This window comes from Balaenoptera borealis, assembly GCF_965194805.1.
Source record: "Balaenoptera borealis genome assembly, chromosome: 2".
Lineage (NCBI taxonomy): Eukaryota > Metazoa > Chordata > Mammalia > Artiodactyla > Balaenopteridae > Balaenoptera > Balaenoptera borealis.
The window spans coordinates 70,641,323-70,655,521 of record NC_138867.1 but is presented as its reverse complement, the minus strand read 5'-3'; the positions used below and the strand labels follow the sequence as shown (position 1 = coordinate 70,655,521).

Sequence of the window (14,199 nt, the reverse complement as noted above, 5' to 3'; positions counted from 1 at the left end):
CTTTTCATGCTCACTGTTGTATAGACCATAAGAACATCTCCACACTTTCACTTTCAGTGTCTGGTAAGCTTAGATAGTTAAAAATTGAAATTAAATATTTATCTACCTTATCTATCTTTTTTATTTGTATCTATATATTTATAAGTATTATTATTTTATAAATATATGTATGTACATGTGTATATGTATGTATGTGTGTATATGTATGTCTATATATATATTTCCTATATGTAGCATGGAAGGGATATGATTGGCCACTTCTCACAGAAAACAGAACAGGTGATTTGATAAATAAAGGATAACAATATGTATCTTTCCTCTAAACATGATCTGAATTTGCTATTTATTTTATAGAGACATCAAAATGAGCAACAACTCCTGAATGTACTATGAAATGCTCATTATGATCCTAGAAAAAAAGTTCTGTGTATTGTCAAATGATAGTTTATCATAATAGAGTGATATTTATGTAGTTCATCAGTCTGTGGTAGCAGTTTTCAGCCTATCTTCCTTTGCTACTGATATTATTTTTATTTTTTCTGAAGATAGAAGTAAATACATAAGTCCTCAGGATGAAAAATATCTCTTTTCTATCAAGATCAAACAATATCACACAATTGTGAATCCCACAACTATCCCATATTAAACCTAGGGATTTACTCCAAAGAGAATTACTTTAAAAAGAATTCTGACAAAATTCTAGGAAAAACCTATGTGAGAAAGATAAAGCTATTTTCTATTGCTTAAAATTTTTTTCTACTTCTCTTTAATTTTTTAAAAAGCCTTATAACTTCTTTATATCTGATAAAATTCTGCATTATCTTCTTTATATGTGGTACAATTCTTGGTGTACAGCTGGCCCTCCTGAAACTTTAAGGTGTGACACAAACTCAGAGGTTTTTGATTACCTTTAGAGGATCTGTTCTTGAAAGAATAATACAAAGTTTTTGTTAAGAAAAATATACTCTATGTATCATAATTATTATTAGGAGAAATTTATAGTTAACTAGTTCTGAAAGGGAAATGGTGAAGGTTTTAAATCATCTTCCAGCTGCTTCTTGTTTCTGGAACCATGGATGCTTCTGCATCATAGTTTTAGAATGAGCTATGCAAAATTAATATTACACTTTATTTTAGCAACAGCTTCAGGTCCAAATTCCTACCAAAATCCATCCCTTGCCCCATAATCTTAAAGCCTGTCAAGCTAAGGCCTTTTTACCCTGGGCCCCATTCTGGTCCTGCTTGCATTACAAGGGTGAGGGTGCTTTCCAAAACTGGTGTGGAAAGAATGACACTTCTTGAAGAGCAAGGTCCTTGGCCCTGTTTGGCTGCATTTCAATGTGTACCTGATAAGACTGACTTTCCTTTCTCAGTGTTTTATGATGGATTCTATTTTATTTGACTATCGCATGTTAGAATGCTACCCTTTGTCATTGAAACCTTTTTATACACTCTCTCTAGGTGACTCCATTGAGTTTCATGGGTATAAATGATATATGTGTGTTGATAATTCTCAAATATATAGCTATATCCCTGATCTTCCCAGGAACTCCAGATTCACATACTCTGCCTACTACTTGATATACCCACATGGATAACCACTAGGCATATCAAACTTAACATGATCCAAATAGAACTCTTGATTTTTATTCCAAGTCTGCTTTTCCCTTACTCTTGCTCATTTCAGTAAATGGCACTACCATTCACTCATTTGTTCCAGCCAAGCTTCTAGAGCTGTGCTATCCAGTATAGTAGCCACCACTGGCATGTGGTTATTTAAATTCAAATTAATTAAAATTAAACAAAACAAAAAATTACATTTCTCAGTTGCAATAGTCATATTTTGAGTGCTCAATAGCCACATATGGCTAGTGGCTACCATATTAGACAGTACAGATATAGAACATTTCCATCATTGCAGAAAATTTTATTGAATAGTGCTGGTCTAAAGTCATGATTTATATGTCTCTCTCTCACCATACATATCAGTTCCTATTTGTTTTATCAAAAGTATGTGGTTTATTTAATTGAAAGTATATGCTAAATTTGTTTATATCGATCCTAAATTAGTCCATTTCATTTAATCTTGGAATTACCACCATAGTCAAAGCCATCATTGCCTTTCTTTAGTAGTCCCCTAATTTGTCTTTCAGGTTGTCCTGTTATCAACTGCTTCTTTGAGGAGCAGCTAGCAGAATTTATTTAAAATGTAAATTAGGTCATGCCACTCTTTTGCTTTAAACCCAAACTCTCAATGACTTCCATTGGTCATAGAACAAAGTTCAAACTTCTTATCCTGCTTTACAAGTTCTATATAACCTGGCTTCTGCTTATCTCCTGACCTTGTTTCACATATTTCCCCTCATCCACTATGCTTAATCACTCTAACTCCTTTTATTTTTCTAACAGAACAGAACGATTTTACTCTGAGTATTTTTTCAGGCTATCCTCTCTAAGGTGCTCTGCTTTTGGTCACACCATGGTTGACTCTACCTGGACATTGATATCTCAGCACAGAACTACCTCCCTTCACCAGCCAAATCAAGAGTAATGTCCGGACTCCCTTTGGATCTCAGCTATATGTTTCTTAATTATCTGCATAGCTTTCACTGTCAATTCCCTTCTTGCTTATCTAGAATTTATTTAGTTCTCTATTTCTCTAATGAGAATTTAATTTCTTTGAGAACCAAAATATTATTTATCTTTTCTGTCACTTTCTCTCCAGTTCCAAAGACATGCCTAGCACATAGTGGAGCATTGATAAGAATTTTCTCTATGAATTGATGTGAAATGAAAGAACTATAAACAGAAAGATAATTTTGACTTTCAAGATATTCCCATCTTTCTTGTTTTTATCCATGATCTATGAAATTGAAGTAAGATATGGGCAAGAGTGGGAGTTTTAATCTCTGCACTTAAGATTAGAGAATGTAACAATAGTTGATACAATTGAAATGAGACTTTTGGAAAAATTCATTTGTTCATTCATTCACTCAAAATTTCCTGAGTCATAGGGCACTATGCTAGTTTTTCCCTTTGAATTTAAAAAAGAATGCCTCTAAGATTCACCATAGCATTGTTGAAAACTATGCTCACTGAGTTCTTCAAATCTATAATTTGACATCACATAAAAGGAACAACAAAATTAATAAAAAGTCCCCAGTGATGAAATTCAATATTATTTTCCTTTTCATTTTGAAAAACATAATTTATATTTACTAGACATATAAATAAGTGAATTTAAAATTTATGCTTATGCCTTTATTGCAATGTATATTCTTAATAACTTTTTATGTTTTACTCTTAATTATAAAATTTGTATAAAATGTGGGTAAATGCATACTTTTTAAATTTCAGTGTTTTCATCCTTAAAATTTCAGCTGCTCTTTTCTATCCTTTCTGCATCAAAGTTTTACAGCACATTATATTCATATTTTATGGAATGGGGTGAAATAAAAAATAAAGTCACTGAAGAACATAAAAATGTGTTAATCACTGTTCTTGGGCAATAAATTTTAATGTCAAAGGCATCATCTTTAGATCATCTAAAGCAGCATTTCTCCCTGGATAATCCTCTGACTACCAGTATCAGACTCAACTGGGTCTTTGTGAAAACTGAGATTCCTGAAACTCATACCTATAAAATTAAGTCTCTGGGGATGGGGCATAGAAATCTGTATTTAAAAAACTAAGGGTGATTTATTTTATATATGCTAAAGTTTGAAAATCATTAATTAATGTTCGTAATGAAATTTAATGAGATCATCTAAAGCAGACTTTAATAGTCTTTGTGTAAATAGTCGTACGGTATTTAAAGTATAGTTTGATTTAAAATAAATAGTAGCAGCTTTACCTGAAGGAAAGTAAGCAACATTATGTGATAGGGTGTCATCTTTTAATGCCAAAGCCTCTCCTATTGACCCTATTTTTGGACTTGGAAAGCCTTTTCTTTCAATATTTTAGGCTTAATAAAATCAAGATTGAGTTAAAATGAAAATGCCTATTTAAGAAAGGAAAAATTTATAGCTATTCACACTTTGTCATGAATTATTTTATTAGACTAATTTCTGTAACATAGCAGGACCTGAATGATTGAATCCGAAATAATTGAGTGTTACCTGTGGAAAGAGTTCAAAGCACAAGGAAACTCAGCTAAGCACAGATTGAGTAATTAATCCATCAGTTCAATTCACAAAGGATTCTTGAAATTGTAATAGATGTTATGGGAAAGCAGAGATAAACGTTGTCCCCCACATGGGATTTAAAATACATAAAAGAGGTAAGCTATGTACCAATATATTCCATCATATTAGGTGTAAACTGCCACAAGAAATGTATGAAGAGTACAGAAGAGGCAGTGATTCCTCAGCTGAAACAGCTCATAAGGTTCCTTGGAGGACCTAACATTTAATCCTGACCTTTAAAGTGGAAAGAATTTGGATATATGGAAACTCCAGAGGAGAATCTGGTACAACTGGATATGGGTGTTAGAGGAGCTGAGAGTCCCCTGAGGGAGAACAAAAGCCTAGAATAGGGAACTAAATGAACACTGATAACAAAATATGCATTTTTTTCTTCATACCAAGGTTTAAAAAAATTCAAATACATGGTTCTGTGTATGACGTGAGAAATGAAATGAGAAATTGAAATCCATGGTTTTAATCTAGTCAAAAGCTCCGCTCTAAAGTAACTTAACTAAGGCAGCCACTACTGTAGTAGGCAGGCATATGTGCTGGGGGCATATGTTAAAGGTTATTAACTCTTCCTTGTTTTACATCCTAAAATATTATTATTTTTGCTTCTTTACCAAAACATTATCTTTTCTAGAGCCAGATCTCTATAGATATGAGAGAAAATTAGAACCTGACCCTTATGCCAGAAAAGATATTCAAATTGCCCATGATTATATTCCAAGCACAGGGATATTTCCAAAGAAGTTCCAGCTGTTCACTAATGCCAATGACAAAATAGAAGATAAAAAACTACAGCTGTTATATATCTATCCTTCATGAAATGACAGCATGCTGAGACTTTGAGAATAATAACACCCAAAAACCATCATCAAACACAGTTTTGAAAAATTTTCTTCAGTATTAGAAAATTCAATAAAATCTGAGGAGAAAATGAGATCGTAATATAATCTAAACTTTAAAATTTTTGGTTTTTATTTTATTACCTAAAGATGACCAAAGTTGATTTTTCAAGGAGTTAGGATTGGAAATATACAAGGTTTATGAATAGAATTCAGAAAATATTTAAAAGTAACAAAACACAGAAAAAAAAGTGATTGATACAGTATTTTGACCTTCCTTGAAGAATTACAGATTTAGTGATTTTAATTTAAAGTGTATTACTTATGCAGAATGTTTAAGTTTGAAAATTTTATTCATATAGCTATTATATGAAAAATCAGATAAACAGGCATTGTGAATGAAAAATCATTAACCAAAATTAGATATATGAACACATTTAGAAGACTGACTTTGTAGGCAATAAAATCTAAAAGAGGAAATAGAAAATCTATTTCATGACCTGCAAAAAATGAAAGAGCTAGTAGATTATGATATCAGAAATGCAAAAAGAAAGAAAAAATAAAAAGTAAACTGCATCAACACTGAAGTAAACACACTAATTTTGAGGCATAGGGAGAGGGTAACAAAACGGCCCCACAATGTGGAACATCTGGTCATTGAATCAGAAATGGACTTTAATTGAAAACAGACAGATGGCATAAACACTATTAGCACAGAGAAAGCTGCTGCACAGACATCGAGATCTGGGATATTGACTTTGGCAGTACTGTCTTTATTTTGCATTGCCAATGATATTCACATTAAATGGAATATCAGGGAAGGTTGGTTTCTTTGCCTAACGTTCCTTCAGACCCATTCTTACTCTTTTAAATAAGTAGACAAGTACATGCTCTCAGGTAATTTAACAAATAGGTAGCACATCTCTATTTCTGATATTATGCACACACACATACATACATACATTGCAAGAAAGAATATTGTCATATTGGCGTTTTGCTTTCTTTTGGCAATATTAGTTCAAAATCAGAATTTTTCTAACTGTATTTTTATTACTAGGAGGCTAAAAAGACTTATCATTCTTAGAGCTGAAAATAAGGATTCAGGAATAATTATCTAAATCTTTTTTTATAGTGCATACCAAAACAAGATAAGAAAGTCAAACATGATGAGATAACCAGGTGACAGAAATATTTTCATCTATCTTGGTTTATCAGATATGATTTTAAAAGTTGTTAGATATTTAATCACTACATTCACTTGGTCATTTTTCAAATCTAATCTATAAATTCATTTTAAATAGGCTCTGTCACAAAGCATTTAGTAAAAAATGTCTGCAGATAAATGTTTTTAATAAAACCCTTTAAAGAAGTATCATTTTATACACTGGCTATATCTTCTAGATTTTTGTACATCAAAGAAAGTATTATTTAAATCAGTGACTCAGACACCAGTATTGATTTGTTTGAGAATCTGATGAAAATGAAAGATATTCCTCCCTGGAAAAATGCACATGCACACAATTTTTTAATATAATTTCAAGGTTTATCCTTTGAAGCCCATACTTGAGGTCCATAGATCTCAGGTAGAGAACCTCTGATTTCAAGTAAATTTATATGTAATGTTAGCAATCCTTTCTTTAACATGAATAAATATGGTAGAAGCTGGATGTGATGATAGAACTCACTTTTCCAATTCCTAATTTAACCACTGCTCATGTGTTTAAAGATCCCTGATATTTGATTATCTAGCTCTATTTTCTGTTTTAGTTATCTGAAATTTCTACTTTAAAATATAATAAAATTTGGCACTCTCTAACTTCCATGAATTATTTCTGATTTTGTTCTCTGGAATAGTCTAGAACAATTCTTTTCCCTATTTTAGATCATAGACATTTAAGTTTTTCTGAGACTCTTAGAACTTTAGAGAGGAAGAAGAGACCTTATTAATCATTTTAGGTTAAAACTTTCCATTTACAGATGATAAAATTGAGGCTCAAAATAATTAATTAATGACATGTATTACTTCTCTCAACAGTCTTTTACCAGCATGCCCTATGTGCTGTTAACCTTCCTTTAAAGCATGTTCTCTGGTGGTTCCTTATCCATCTTTCCTCCCCATTGCTTTTCTCAAGGCTCTTCATTAGTGTGGCACCAAGGAATCTGTCACAGGATTCATTTGGGGCTTGAGCAGCAGGTAGTAGAATTTGTGCTAGCTTTACAATGGCCAGTTTTATTCAACAAAGTGTTTTTTTTTAAAATATTTTAAGCAGCTGTATTTTTAGGATTTTTATAAGAACACCTGTCAATTGATCAGTTTGTAATTTAGTTTGCCCTTTAATGGAATTTGTAAAATGTCAGACAGACCTAAAAAAGATAAGACAAATTAGAAAAATCAAAGCACTCAGTAATAGTTGGTCACATTTATTGATCACTTACCATGTGTCAGCAACAGGACTGAGTGCATTAAATGGACTATTTCATGCAGTCTTCCCAGAGACCTCATGCAATAGATACTATTTGGTACTATTATTCATCTGCATTTTATTGATGAGGAAACCGAAGTTCACACATATGACAGCCACATAGTATGAAGGATAAGAACTAAGCTTTAGGCTCAGAAATCTCCCCAGGGCTCAAGAGTTTAACCATTATATTGCAATACCTCACTCAACTGATGATAATATCACAGATATGTCAGTTCTACAATATTCTATTATAAAATTAAAACAAGAATTTTTATTTATTTATTTATTGAATTTTTGAATTTTATTTTATTTATTTTTTTATACAGCAGGTTCTTATTAGCTATCCATTTTATACATATTAATGTAAACATGTCAATCCCAATCGCCCAATTCATCCCACCACCACCCCCACCCCGACAGATGCTTTCCCCCTTGATGTTCATACGTTTGTTCTCTGCATCTGTGTCTCAATTTCTGCCCCACAAACAGGTTCATCTGTACCATTTTCCTGATTCCACATATATGCGTTAATATACGATATTTGTTTTTCCCTTTCTGACTTACTTCACTCTGTATGACAGTCTCTAGATTCATCCACGTCTCTACAAAAGACCCAATTTCGTTCTTTTTTATGGCTGAGTAATATTCCATTGTATATATGTACCACCTCTTCTTTATCCATTTGTCTGTTGATGGGCATTTAGGTTGTTTCCATGACCTGGCTATTGTAAATAGTGTTACAATGAACATTGGGGTGCATGTGTTTGTTTGAATTATGGTTTTCTCTGGGTATATGCCCAGTAGTGGGATTGCTGGGTCATATGGTAATTCTATTTTTGGTTTTTTAAGGAACCTCCATACCGTTCTCCATACTGACTGAATCAATTTACATTCCCACCAACAGTGCAAGAGGGTTCCCTTTTCTCCACACCCTCTCCAGCATTTGTTGTTTGTAGATTTTCTGATGATGCCCATTCTAACTGGTGTGAGGTAATACCTCATTGTAGTTTTGATTAACATCTCTCTAATAATCAGTGATGTTGAGCAGCTTTTCATGTGCTTCTTAGCTATCTGTATGTCTTAGGAGAAATGTCTGTTTAGGTCTTCTGCCCATTTTTGGATTAAGTTGTTTGTTTTTTTAATACTGAGCTGCATGAGCTGTTTATATATTTTGGAGATTAATCCTTTGTCTGTTGGTTCATTTGCAAATATTTTCTCCCATTCTGAGGGTTGTCTTTTGGTCTTGTTTGCAGTTTCCTTTGCTGTGCAAAATCTTTTAAGTTTCATTAGATCCCATTTGTTTATTTTTGTTTTTATTTCGATTACTCTAGGAGGTGGATCAGAAAAGATCTTGCTGTGATTTATGTCAAAGAGTGTTCTTCCTATGTTTTCCTCTAAGAGTTTTATAGTGTCTGGTATTACATTTAGGTCTCTAATCCATTTTGAGTTTATTTTTGTATATGGTGTTAGGGAGTGTTCTAATTTCATTCTTTTACATGTAGCTATCCAGTTTTCCCAGCACCATTTATTGAGGAGGCTGTCTTTTCTCCATTGTATATCCTGGCCTCCTTTGTCATAGATTAGTTGACCATATGTGTGTGGGTTTATCTCTGGGCTTCCATCCTGTTCCACTAATCTATATTTCTGTTTTTGTGCCAGTACCATATTATCTTGATTACTGTAGCTTTGTAGTATAGTCTGAAGTCAGGGAGTCTGATTCCTCCAGCTCCGTTTTTTTCCTTCAAGACTGCTTTTGCTATCAGGGTCTTTTGTGTCTCCATACAAATTTTAAGATTTTTGTTCTAGTTCTGTAAAAAATGCCATTGGTAATTTGATAGGGATTGCATTGAATCTGTAGAATGCCTTGGATAGTATAGTCATTTTCACAATATTGATTCTTCCAATCCAAGAACATGGTATATCTCTCCATCTATTTGTATCATCTTTAATTACTTTCATCAGTGTCATAGTTTTCTGCATACAGTCCTTTGTCTCCCTAGGTAGGTTTATTCCTAGGTATTTTATTCTTTTTGTTGCAATGGTAAATGGGAGTTTTTCCTTAATTTCTCTTCCAGATTTTTTCATCATTAGTGTATAGGAATGCAAGAGATTTCTGTGCATTAACTTTGTATCCTGCTACTTTACCAAATTCATTGATTAGGTCTAGTAGAATTCTGGTGGTATCTTTAGGATTCTCTATATGTAGTATCATGTCATCAGCAAACAGCCACAGTTTTGCTTCTTCTTTTCCAATTTTTATTTTTTTATTTCTTTTTCTTCTCTGATTGCTGTGACTAGGACTTCCAAAACTATGTTGAATAATAGTGGTGAGAGTGGACATCCTTGTCTTGTTCCTGATCTTAGAGGAAATACTTTCAGTTTTTCATCACTGAGAATGATTTTTGCTGTGGGTTTGTCATATATGGCCTTTATTATGTTGAGATAGGTTCCGTCTATGCCCACATTCTGGAGTTTTTTAATCATAAATAGGTGTTGATTTTGTCAAAAGCTTTTTCTGCATCTATTGAGATGATCATATGGTTTTTCTCCTTCAATTCGTTAATATGGTTTATCACATTGATTGATTTGCATATATTGAAGAATCCTTGCATCCCTAGGATAAATCCCACTTGATCATGGTGTATGATCCTTTTAATGTGTTGTTGGATCCTGTTTGCTAGTATTTGGTTGAGGATTTTTGCATCTATATTCACCAGTGATATTGGTTTGTAATTTTCTTTTTTTGTAGTATCTTTGTCTGGTTTTGGTATCAGGGTGATAGTGGCCTCATAGAATGAGTTTGGGAGTGTTCCTTCCTCTGAAATTTTTTGGAAGAGTTTGAGAAGGATGGGTGTTAGTTCTTCTCTAAATGTTTGATAGAATTCACCTGTGAAGCCATCTGGTCCTGGACTTTTGTTTGTTGGAAGATTTTTAATCACAGTTTCAATTTCATTACTTGTTATTGGTCTGTTCATATTTTCTGTTTCTTCCTGGTTTAGTCTTGGAAGGTTATACCTTTCTAAGAATGTGTCCATTTCTTCCAGGTTGTCCATTTTATTGGCATAGAGTTGCTTGTAATAGTCTCTTAGGATGCTTTGTATTTCTGCGGTGTCTGTTGTAACTTCTCCTTTTTCATTTCTAATTTTATTGATTCGAATCTTCTCCCCTTTTTTCTTGATGAGTATGGCTAATGGTTTATCAATTTTCTTTATCTTCTCAAAGAACCAGCCTTTAGTTTTATTGATGTTTGTTATTGTTTCCTTCATTTCTTTTTCATTTATTTCTGATCTGATCTTTATGATTTCTTTCCTTCTGCTAACTTTGGGAGTTTTTTTGTTCTTCTTTCTCTAATTGCTTTAGGTGTAAGGTTAAGTTGTTTATTTGAGATGTTTCTTGTTTCTTGAGGTAAGAGTGTATTGCTATAAACTTCCCTCTTAGAACTGCTTTTGCTGCATCCCATAGGTTTTGGATCATCCTGTTTTCATTGTCATTTGTTTCTAGGTATTTTTTGATTTCCTCTTTGATTTCTTCAGTGATCTCTTGGTTATTTAGTAATGTATTGTTTAGTCTCCATGTGTTTGTGTTTTTACATTTTTTTCCCTGTAATTGATTTCTAAACTCATAGCGTTGTGGCCAGAAAAGATGATTTCAATTTTCTTAAATTTACTGAGGCTTGATTTGTGACCCAAGATGTGATCTATCCCGGAGAATGTTCCGTGCACACTTGAGAAGAAAGTGTAATCTGCTGTTTTGGGATGGAATGTCCTATAAATATCAATTAAATCTATCTGGTCTATTGTGTCATTTAAAGCTTCTGTTTCCTTTTTTATTTTCATTTTGGATGATCTGTCCATTGGTGTAAGTGAGGTGTTAAAGTCCCCCACTATTCTTTTGTTACTGTTGATTTCCTCTTTTATAGCTGTTAGCAGTTGCCTTATGTATTGAGGTGCTCCTATGTTGGGTGCATATATATTTATAATTGTTATATCTTCTTCTTGGATTGATCCCTTGATCATTATGTAGTGTCCTTCCTTGTCTCTTGTAACATTCTTTATTTTAAAATCTATTTTAAGTGATATGAGTATTGCTACTCCAGCTTTCTTTTGATTTGCATTTGCATGGAATATCTTTTTTCATCCCTTCACTTTTAGTCTATATGTGTCCCTAGGTCTGAAGTGGGTCTCTTGTAGACAGCATATATATGGGTCTTGTTTTTGTATCCATTCAGCAAGCCTAAGTCTTTTGGTTGGAGCATTTTATCCATTCACGTGTAAGGTAATTATTGATATGTATGTTCCTATTAACATTTTCTTAATTGTTTTGGGTTTGTTTTTGTAGGTCCTTTTCTTCTCTTGTGTTTCCCACTTAGAGAAGTTCCTTTAGCATTTGTTGTAGAGCTGGTTTGGTGGTGCTGAATTCACTTAGCTTTTGCTTGTCTGTAAAACTTTTGATTTCTCTATCTAATGTGAATGAGATCCTTGCCGGGTAGAGTAATCTTGGTTGTAGGTTCTTCCCTTTCATCACTTTAAATATGTCATGCCACTCCCTTCTGGCTTGTAGAGTTTCTGCTGAGAAATCAGCATTAACCTTATTGGAGTTCCCTTGTATGTTATTTGTCATTTTTCCCGTGCTGCTTTCAATAATTTTTCTTTGTCTTTAATTTTTGCCAATTTGATTACTATGTGTCTTGGCGTGTATCTCCTTGGGTTTATCCTGTATGGGACTCTCTGTGCTTCTTGGACTTGGGTGGTTATTTCCTTTCCCATGTTAGGGAAGTTTTCGACTATAATCTCTTCAAATATTTTCTCAGTCCTTTCTCTCTCTCTTCTTCTGGGACACCTATAATGCGAATGTTGTCGTGTTTAATGTTGTCCCAGAGGTCTCTTAGGCTGTCTTCATTTCTTTTCATTCTTTTTTCTTTATTCTATTCTGCAACAATGAATTCTGCCATTCTGTCTTCCAGGTCTCTTATCCGTTCTTCTGCCTCAGTTATTCTGCTATTGATTCCTTCTAGTGTAGTTTTCATTTCAGTTATTGTATTGTTCATCTCTGTTTGTTTGTTCTTTAATGATTGTAGGTCTTTGCTGAACACTTCTTGCATTTTCTTGAACTTTGCCTCCATTCTTTTTCCGAAGTCCTGGATCATCTTCACTATCATTATTCTGAATTCTTTTTCTGGAAGGTTGCCTATCTCCACTTCATTTAGTTGTTTTTCTGGGGTTTTATCTTGTTCCTTCATCTGGGACATAGCCCTCTGCCTTTTCATCATGTCTATCTTTCTGTGAATGTGGTTTTTTTCCTGAAGCTGCAGGATTGTAGTTCTTCTTGCTTTTGCCAAAACAAGAATTTTTAAATTCAGAAGTATATTTAGCAAAAATGATACCCACCTTGCAGATAGTATTAGCCAAACTTAGCTTAGTTTTATTTTTCTAGGCTTTTTACCTAGATAAAATGAATTCAATATTTTTGGTGGTATCAGAAAATGTTAGTCATGTTAAAAGCTGACATTCAAAGATAATTGCCAGAAACTTCCCTGGCAGCGCAGTGGGTAAGAATCCGCCTGCCATTGTAGGGGACATGGGTTTGATCCCTGGTCTGGGAAGATCCCACATGCCGTAGAGCAACTAAACCCTTGTGCCAGAACTACTGAACCTGTGCTCTAGAGCCCACGAGCCACAACTACTGAGCCCATGTGCCAGAACCAATGAAGACCTCACACCTAGAGCCCGTGCTCCACAGCAAGAGAAACCACTGCAATAAGAAGCCCGCACACCGCAACAAAGAGCAGACCCTGCTCGACACAACTAGAGAAAGCCCGTGTGTGGCAACAAAGACACAATGCAGCCAAAAATAAATTTAAAAAAAACAGACCAAAGATAATTGCCAGACAACAATTCTGCTATTAAGGAAGATTCTTTCTGTGAAATATTTTATCAGAGTATGTAACATATGACCAGATTAACAGCTGAATTTCCACTGTTTATATAAGATTATAAAATTGATCAGCCAACACAATATTATAAAGCTTCATAATCGACACACCTACTAATATTTTTTAACTCTGAGTAAATTATTATGTTACATGAGCCACAAACTATAAAGACTGAACATACTGCAAACCGTGTTTTACTGCTTTCATCAATATAAATGTACACAATTAATCTAGCATCTATTTAATGATATGCATAATTGCTGTTGTGCTACATGGTAATTAAGCCTGAATGGACAACAGATGATTATAATTTTACACAGCTAATCTAAAATTCTATACCTCTTCTCTTTACTTTGTAGCTTCTTCAGTATTTTCATGACTGGTAGTGCTGACAATTTTATCTGATACCATGTAAAACTTAAACCTCATTATAGGAATACCTCATTTTATTGTACCTAGCTTTATTGAGCTTTGCAGATATTGTGTGTGTGTGTGTTTTTTTAACAAATTGAAGATTTGTGGCAACCCTGCATTAAAGAAGTTTGTTAGCACCAGTTTTCCAACAAGATTTGCTCATTTTGTGCCTCTGTGTCACATTTTGGTAATTCTCTCAATATTTCACACTTTTCAGTATTATTATACTTGTTATGGTGATCTGTGATCAGTGATCTTTGATATTACTATTGTAATTGTTTTGGGGCACAATGAACTGCACCAATATAAGACAGCAAACTTAATAAATGTCGTGTGTATTCTGACTGCTCCACCAA

At 33.6% G+C, this 14,199-nt stretch overlaps 1 long non-coding RNA gene across 5 annotated transcripts in view; it reads left to right on the top strand.

Annotated features, from left to right (window-relative positions):
• LOC309622528 overlaps positions 1-14,199 on the top strand; it is a 223,113-nt gene that overhangs the window by 55,400 nt on the left and 153,514 nt on the right. The gene's annotated exons all lie outside the window — the stretch shown is intronic.